Raw genomic sequence first — 6901 nt, 5'->3', positions numbered from 1 at the left:
CTACGCGAGACCGAGGGGCAACCCAGACAACCCTCTCCTCCCCCCGCCGGTGACGATGACCTCATCGACCTGGACCTGGACGCTTAATCGTGATTGTCTTCCACTGTGTACATACTTTTGGGATGGGGGAAATGTGGGCACTCTTCCATGTATATTGGCAACATGTCGATAGAGGGCGCAGTCCTCATCGGTCCGCTCTTCGGGAAGGGGGGCGTGGTGGTGCTTTAAGAGAAAGGGATTTAAGGAGCAGAAGGGAGAAGGTACGAAAAGGCTCTCCTTGGTGGATGGACTCGTGTAAACTGCTGAGGCACGGAGGTAAATAAAACTTGGATGCATTGACTTGGTTTCTGAGTTGCTTTCACGGGCCGGACGGGCGAGCACGACCCCGAGAGTGGGAATGGTCCCCACAGAGCGTGCTATGTGGTGAAGTTTTATTTTAACAGTGTACACTCTTAAAAATGAACTTCAGCACATAGCACGCTGACACTCTGGCTGACACTTATCTGATTGTGAATGTCTTAATGTAGTTACGTCTTGTAGCTAGTTATGTCTTAATGTAGTATCGTGACGACGAAGGTGCAGCAACGTATAAAGGAGTAGACAGGTACAGGTAGGCGCGAGGAATTTTTTTTTTTTTTTGCGTTCGACAAACTGCACCAAGCGACGCGCGCACACAGTATGGGGAGCGCGTCGGCGGTTATTAGGGTCGACGGGGGTTGCGATTCTTTGACAATGCGCGGTGGCATCATGCCAGGGACTGGTCATGAGCTTTTTTTCTATGCGTCAACTGCCCCGTTATATCGAAGCAGTAGCCGCATTAATGCGCTCGTATTAATATTGTTTGGCTGATGTGATGAGACGAATGGAGGATTGTGTACCTGGTTTAAATAGGCGTTTCTTACGTGGTATTCATAATATTCTGCAGTTGAACTTTTTTTCTCTTCTGTTTCTGAGCCACGCAACAGCTGATATAATTTGCGTGAATTCAGAGTAACGAACGGAGTAACGCGTTCTTTTTCCTCTCGTTATTCAGTTACATTTTTAGACGAGTAATTAGTAACGTGTGCTCCTTAGGATGTATATTTTGACTTTCTTGTAATGGTATTTCACGATATGCGATGCTGTGGTGCTCGCGCTCGTTTAAATAATATGATACTCTACAAGCTTCAACTCCCCGTACAGGAATTCCATCTAGAGCCGATCCTAGGATGGCACCAGCACTTACACTGATCTTTTAGCAGCTCATTGTGCTAAAAGTACACTATAGCGAACCATGTTTTTAGTATCGCAGCCAGTAGTATTCAAGGTTTGGAAACCACAACAAAGGCTGCAATCCCTTCTATTCGAATCTACAAGGTACCAAAGTGCCGTTAAAACACAAATGCCTCCATTCACCGAATGAAAGCAGCCTATATAGGATCGTGGATATAAAAGAAAAGAAAAGATATAATTGCGCATGAACCTAATAGACCCTGTATCGGCAACTGTATCGGCAACAATCACGCTTCAAAAATAGACCACAAAATAGCAACCGCCTGAGATCCCTCAGAGGCCTTGTATCGCCAACTGTAGGATGGGACAAGCGTTAGCTTGCCCACATCACGCTTCAAAAAGAGGCCTTCAGAAGCCTTCATTGGGATCGCAAGCGCCACCTGTGGCACGCAAGGGCTCATGGGAACTTCGAGCGCCTTGGTGGCCAGAGGCGGAGGTAGAAGAAGAACAACAACATTCCCGGTGTGCGCAGCAGCAGCGTCTGCCGTGATAAACCATAACCGAAGCAGACGACAGAGCAGTGTTCCTCAAAGTTCCCATTGTGCTTTGCGCCGCGGGCTTGGTGGCGAGCGCATCTTTGTAAAATCGTCTATATGGCACTATGGCGGGCTACACTCTTAATTTTTTTACACCCTTTGGGGTGTAATAAGGGTGTAATCCCAATGTGCGATAACTCACTCCCTTTAGGGTGTAATATAACACCCTTTTCAACCGACTACAACCTCAAAAAAGGGTGTAATTTGATACTTCAAAAACACCCTTTAGGGTGTAATCCAAAAGTGCTATAACTCACTCCCTTTAGGGTGTAATTTAACACCCCTGGTAATATTACACCCTTCACAAAGGTGTTGTCAAGTAATACATGTGCTACTTGAGAGATAGATGCTATAGTTCTCACAAATGCCAGCAGCCAGAAACTGTGAATCTATGTACATGTACGCAGTCCAATAAATGAGTTGAATTACTCATACATAATTCAGTATATCAAAGTGTGCCAAAGCTTAATGTGCCCTCAAGGAGCAGCGAAAGAGCGAGCAAGGAGCAGCGGCTTTTTCGCTTCACAGGTTTTCTTGAATGCTCTGAAAAAAAAAGTCATATTGAGCTGGACATGTACTGCTGGCGACAGACTGTCTGTCATTTGGGTTTCATGGTTTCGCTGCTTGCTGCGGCATGTTGCAGGCAGTGAGTAATAAACTGGCACAGCAGATTTTTCCCGACCTGTCTGCTGCTTACTACTTGCAACGACTCTTCACAGAAGCTGCAGAATGCTGTGAAAGCCCGAAACCCAAACTTCAGACAAGTACGTCTCAAATAGGTACAATGTACATTCTAAACCCATTGACGGATAGGTGCCTCCTGATCAACTGGTACATTTCACAAAAAGTGCACCAGATGACTTCAAGAGGAAGCCTGCGAAAGCTGTAGGTGCCCTGTGCCCCCTGAGACAACTGGTACGACATCGCTGCTGACGTCGGGAGCCACAGTGTACCGGCCGTAATGAAGGAATACTTGTACCAACTAATACGCGAGACACATTATGCCTTTCAAGTTCTCTAACAGAAAATGATCGCCAGGCTTCGGGGAAAAAAAGAAAAAAGAAGAAGAAAATAGGGAAAAAAATTCACCAAGGACATTGAACTTGAAACACAAAATTTTATTGGCGTGCACATACCTTTAAATTTCATCCAGTACATCATCGTTGGCTGAATGGAAAGCATACACGGTTCACTAATCCCAACACACACATATGAAGCACACGTTGCATGGACACAACCCCTCCGATGCACCAGGCTGGCACTGCAAAGCTCAACCAAGGCCATTGTTAGTGACGAACACGACAGTTCCCCAAACGAAATGGCCGACGAATAATTGTCCGAGCATGTGGCACCAGGCCCCTCTTCGATGTGAGAAGCAGTTGCAGTTTTGCACGCATATGCGTGACCGTTGAGACAGGACACTACCTGTAAAGAAACCGAAGTGAACATCACGCTGGTATTGTTCAAACGTTATTGCTAGAATATTACAGCTTTTTGTAACTCACGTCCTTGCAGTCGATACAGTCCCACGTTCACCTGTAACGAAAGAATACAATTAGCCTCTCTTGTAATATAAATCGTCGCTTCACCGATGTAGCCGATCCACTCCTGCCGCCATTTGCAATGTGTCCATCGTCTGCAACAGAACGATTGTTAAACACAAGTAAAACGCAGGCGTCGTACGTTGCATCACAGCCAGGTTGACTTACCTTAAGCAAACATTAAACTTGTAATTAGAAAGCAAGGTTGTCGTCCTTTCAAAGGCGAGGTTGCAGCGCACATAACAGGCACGAACGCAGCGACGAATGCACTGCGGTAGAATACGCGGTGCCACGTCACTCCTCACAGGCGGAGCGCGGAACAACGTAGTACGCTCCAGCGAAGGCACACATATTCAGCCGGCACACGGATTATTCGACAAGCACACGAGTATACGGCTCAGGAGGCACACATATTATTCAGCGGGGCACACATATTTGTCGATAGGGATCGTTGGGCTTGCTATTTGATAGCTGCTACGGCTGCTTCCAGACGGTTACGGCTGTGTACCGGCTGTACATTCTGAGGGAACTTTTTTAACCGGCACATGTTCGTCACAGGATTTAGAGTATAGACCCAACATTTCTGCTGAGGTGCCCTATTGTATGCATCTGTAGGTAACATGAAGCATATCATTGTGCTTTCAAAAGAAATACAGTTCATGTAAAAGCTCTATGCCCGGTACACCCATTTTACGCCTCTTTTACACCCGAGCTCAGTGGACGTTGTAAATAAGGTGTTACGTTATTACTACACCCATTTAACACCCCTCATCCCAGCATGTTTCTTCGAGCTGGTGTAATTTGGGAGTAAAAATTAGTTTACACCCCAGTTACACCCGGCTTACACCCTAAAGGGTGTTATAAATTTAAGAGTGTAGAAGGACTGGTGTGCCAAGCGCCTAATCTAATGCATGGGGAGCGCGTGGTCACGGCCGCGGACAAGATGGCGGCGAATTGCACGAGCTTTTGCGCTGTCGCTCGCAGCGCGCCATGCGGAAAGTCACATTTTTGTGGGGCTCACAAACGCTCCTCTGTTGCGAGCCGACCACGTGCTGTTCCTGCAGCGCAGATTCGCGCCGGCTGAAAAGTTGTACAGCCCATCTGCGCCAAAAGTCGCGAGCGCTCGCGCAAGGTCTTCTCTTTGGTTGTTTATTTAGTTTTCATGTGCAAATATAGCACGTCCGGGATGTTGAACGATTGCTGCGTAAGGCATTCTGTGAGTTGGCAATACAAAAAGGCATTCTGTGAGACGAGACGCACTAAAGCAAATATTCCGTTGCCGCAGTAACAACACTGTAAACTGTTAATAACAGTTTAAACAGATAAAAAAAATTGGGGAATGCCCAATATGGGTCGGCTAGCTACCAATGCATACACTCGTAGACATTGATTAATAAACACCCCCTGGCATGGGCTAGGATTTTCTCCAGGGGGGGGGGGGGCAAACCAATGCCGACCAAGGTGGTAGTGGGTGGTGGTGGTGGTGGTGGGGGTCGTTATGGTTGCCGCGAGTGCAGGGTCCTCTAGTTATGGGTGTCGAATGCGCCAGCAACTACATTGTTTTGGCTCAGTAACCCTATGCTTCGGAATTTTTACGTTTTGCCGTTTCTCGGCAACGCAATCCGTGCAACCGTGCATTCGTTGTCCGTGCAAAGGCTCGCTCCTGATTTTCTGTTTCATCCTACGTTTGCCGTCGCCACTCCTGCTGCCCTTTCCGTCAGCGATTATCTCATTTCTGTTGATTTCGCAAAAACGAGAACACACGGTGAAACAGCCGTGTCTACTTGTGACAAGTTGACAATATCAAGTGGTGATTTATTTTCAGCAGATATGGACATCAGTATCAGTATAGACGATAATTCTCTACCCTCACTGTAGGCGCCTTTGCTTTTCCCGCGCAAAAGAGTTGACACCTTTTTCCACAAATGTGTTGTCGCCACCCACTTTTTCGCGATGAACCGTTCATCATGCACAGCGCGTTTAGCCGGTACTCAGTCATTGTGGAATGAGCCAGGTTCTTACCCTCCGCAGGGTGCTGAAAAACTGTTCCACGCTACATGTTGTAGCAGGCAAACACCATGAAAGAAAAGCGTGCTGCTCCCAATACGAGCTGACCCCAGATGGACATTGTTCGTCGTCATCCTCCAAATGCCCATTTCCACCGACATCCCAAATCAACCAAAAGCTCATTTCATCCGAAAAAATGTTCGGAGGTTCTGGGCTTTCGGTTGATCTGGGTACGCGGGTGGCAGTGACCCATATCCCCCAAAAGCCCTTTTCATCCGAGCGCCCAGAACCACCGAAAGCGGGATACTCGAAAGGAAACGATTCCTCTGTTTGTCAGGGAGAGGAGGAAGGCTGAGCGGTTTTTGGGTGTGCGGGAATCCAATCCTGCAACTGGGTTAGGCCTCATATCCTCCAAATGCCCATTTCCACCGACCTCCCAAATCAACCAAAAGCTCGTTTCATCCGAAAAAATGTTCGGAGCTTCTGGGCTTTCGGTTGATCTGGGCACGCGGGTGACAGTGACCCATATCCCCCAAATGCTCTTTTCATCCGAGCTCCGGTGGCGCAGCGGTAACGCGTGCGCTTGGAGACTGGGAGGTCCGCGGTTCGAATCCGCGGGCCGGCTGTGCCTGCCGTCTGGGGTTTTTCCTGGGTTTCCCTCAGTGTAATAGGCGTATGCCGGCACAGTTCCCCTGAAGTCGGCCCATGGACGCAGCTATCCTCCCCCCGAGCGGATTCCGCTCGGTCTTCCACTTCACCCTTTCCTCTCCACCACCTTTCCCTTCCCGAGAAACATACCGCCTAATCAGGCAGGCAGACCTCTCGGGTTCCTCCCAACGACACTCCTCCTCCTCCTCCCTCCCCCCAGAACCACCGAAAGCGGGGTACTTGAAAGGACACGTTTCCCTCGTTTAAAGGGACTCTGACCAGAAACTGTGGGAGCTCTTTCGTACTTGTAGTCGATAAAGCACCCAACAAGGACTCTCCATGCGAAAATTCACGCATTAAAACCCCACGGTTTCTCTAAACTCGAATTTTAAACATTCGACTTCATCCGAGTGCAGCACGCCTAGCGTCAAACCGAGAAAACATACGTTTATATAGAATATCCACCCCGGCCCACCATCAAGATGACGTAAACACGGGGGCCACTCGCAACACCCACAATTGGCTCAACCGCGTCACGTGGTCACGCAATATCTGTCAATTTCCTTCATGAAATGGCATTTCTACGTTAATATGTTTTTGTTACATAGCCTCAAAAAGAAAAATATACCCTACATTTATCACCTGCAACAGTTTCTACGATTCTCTTTTCAATCTGTACACGGCGTTCGATATATGCTTCCGTATCCGGTCAGCTGTAATGGATGCCGTATGCCGAGCTTGCGAACTGCGAACTTGGGTCATTGGGTTGGTGTTGGAGTTGGTCACCGTATTCTGAACGTTTCACCTATCGTTGCGGTGTACTGTTCTTGATCTGCTGCGAAGCGACGAACCGCAACGGCAGTCACTCGCCTCAGCGAACTTCTGTCTGCTGCATCT

The 6901-nt window shown here is 48.1% G+C and overlaps 1 long non-coding RNA gene across 1 annotated transcript; it reads right to left on the bottom strand.

Moving 5' to 3' along the window:
• Window positions 1-2271: 2271 nt before the first annotated feature.
• On the bottom strand, window positions 2272-3663 carry LOC135376900 (uncharacterized). Its single transcript, XR_010417898.1, has 4 exons — window positions 3518-3663; window positions 3314-3444; window positions 2945-3233; window positions 2272-2351 (listed from the first exon to the last, which is right to left on the bottom strand). It is a non-coding gene; the product is annotated as an uncharacterized LOC135376900 (long non-coding RNA).
• Between the last annotated feature and the right edge of the window lie 3238 nt (window positions 3664-6901).

This window comes from Ornithodoros turicata, unplaced genomic scaffold (assembly GCF_037126465.1).
Source record: "Ornithodoros turicata isolate Travis unplaced genomic scaffold, ASM3712646v1 ctg00001360.1, whole genome shotgun sequence".
NCBI classification, from domain to species: Eukaryota; Metazoa; Arthropoda; class Arachnida; order Ixodida; family Argasidae; genus Ornithodoros; species Ornithodoros turicata.
This window is presented reverse-complemented; position numbering and strand designations above follow the sequence as displayed.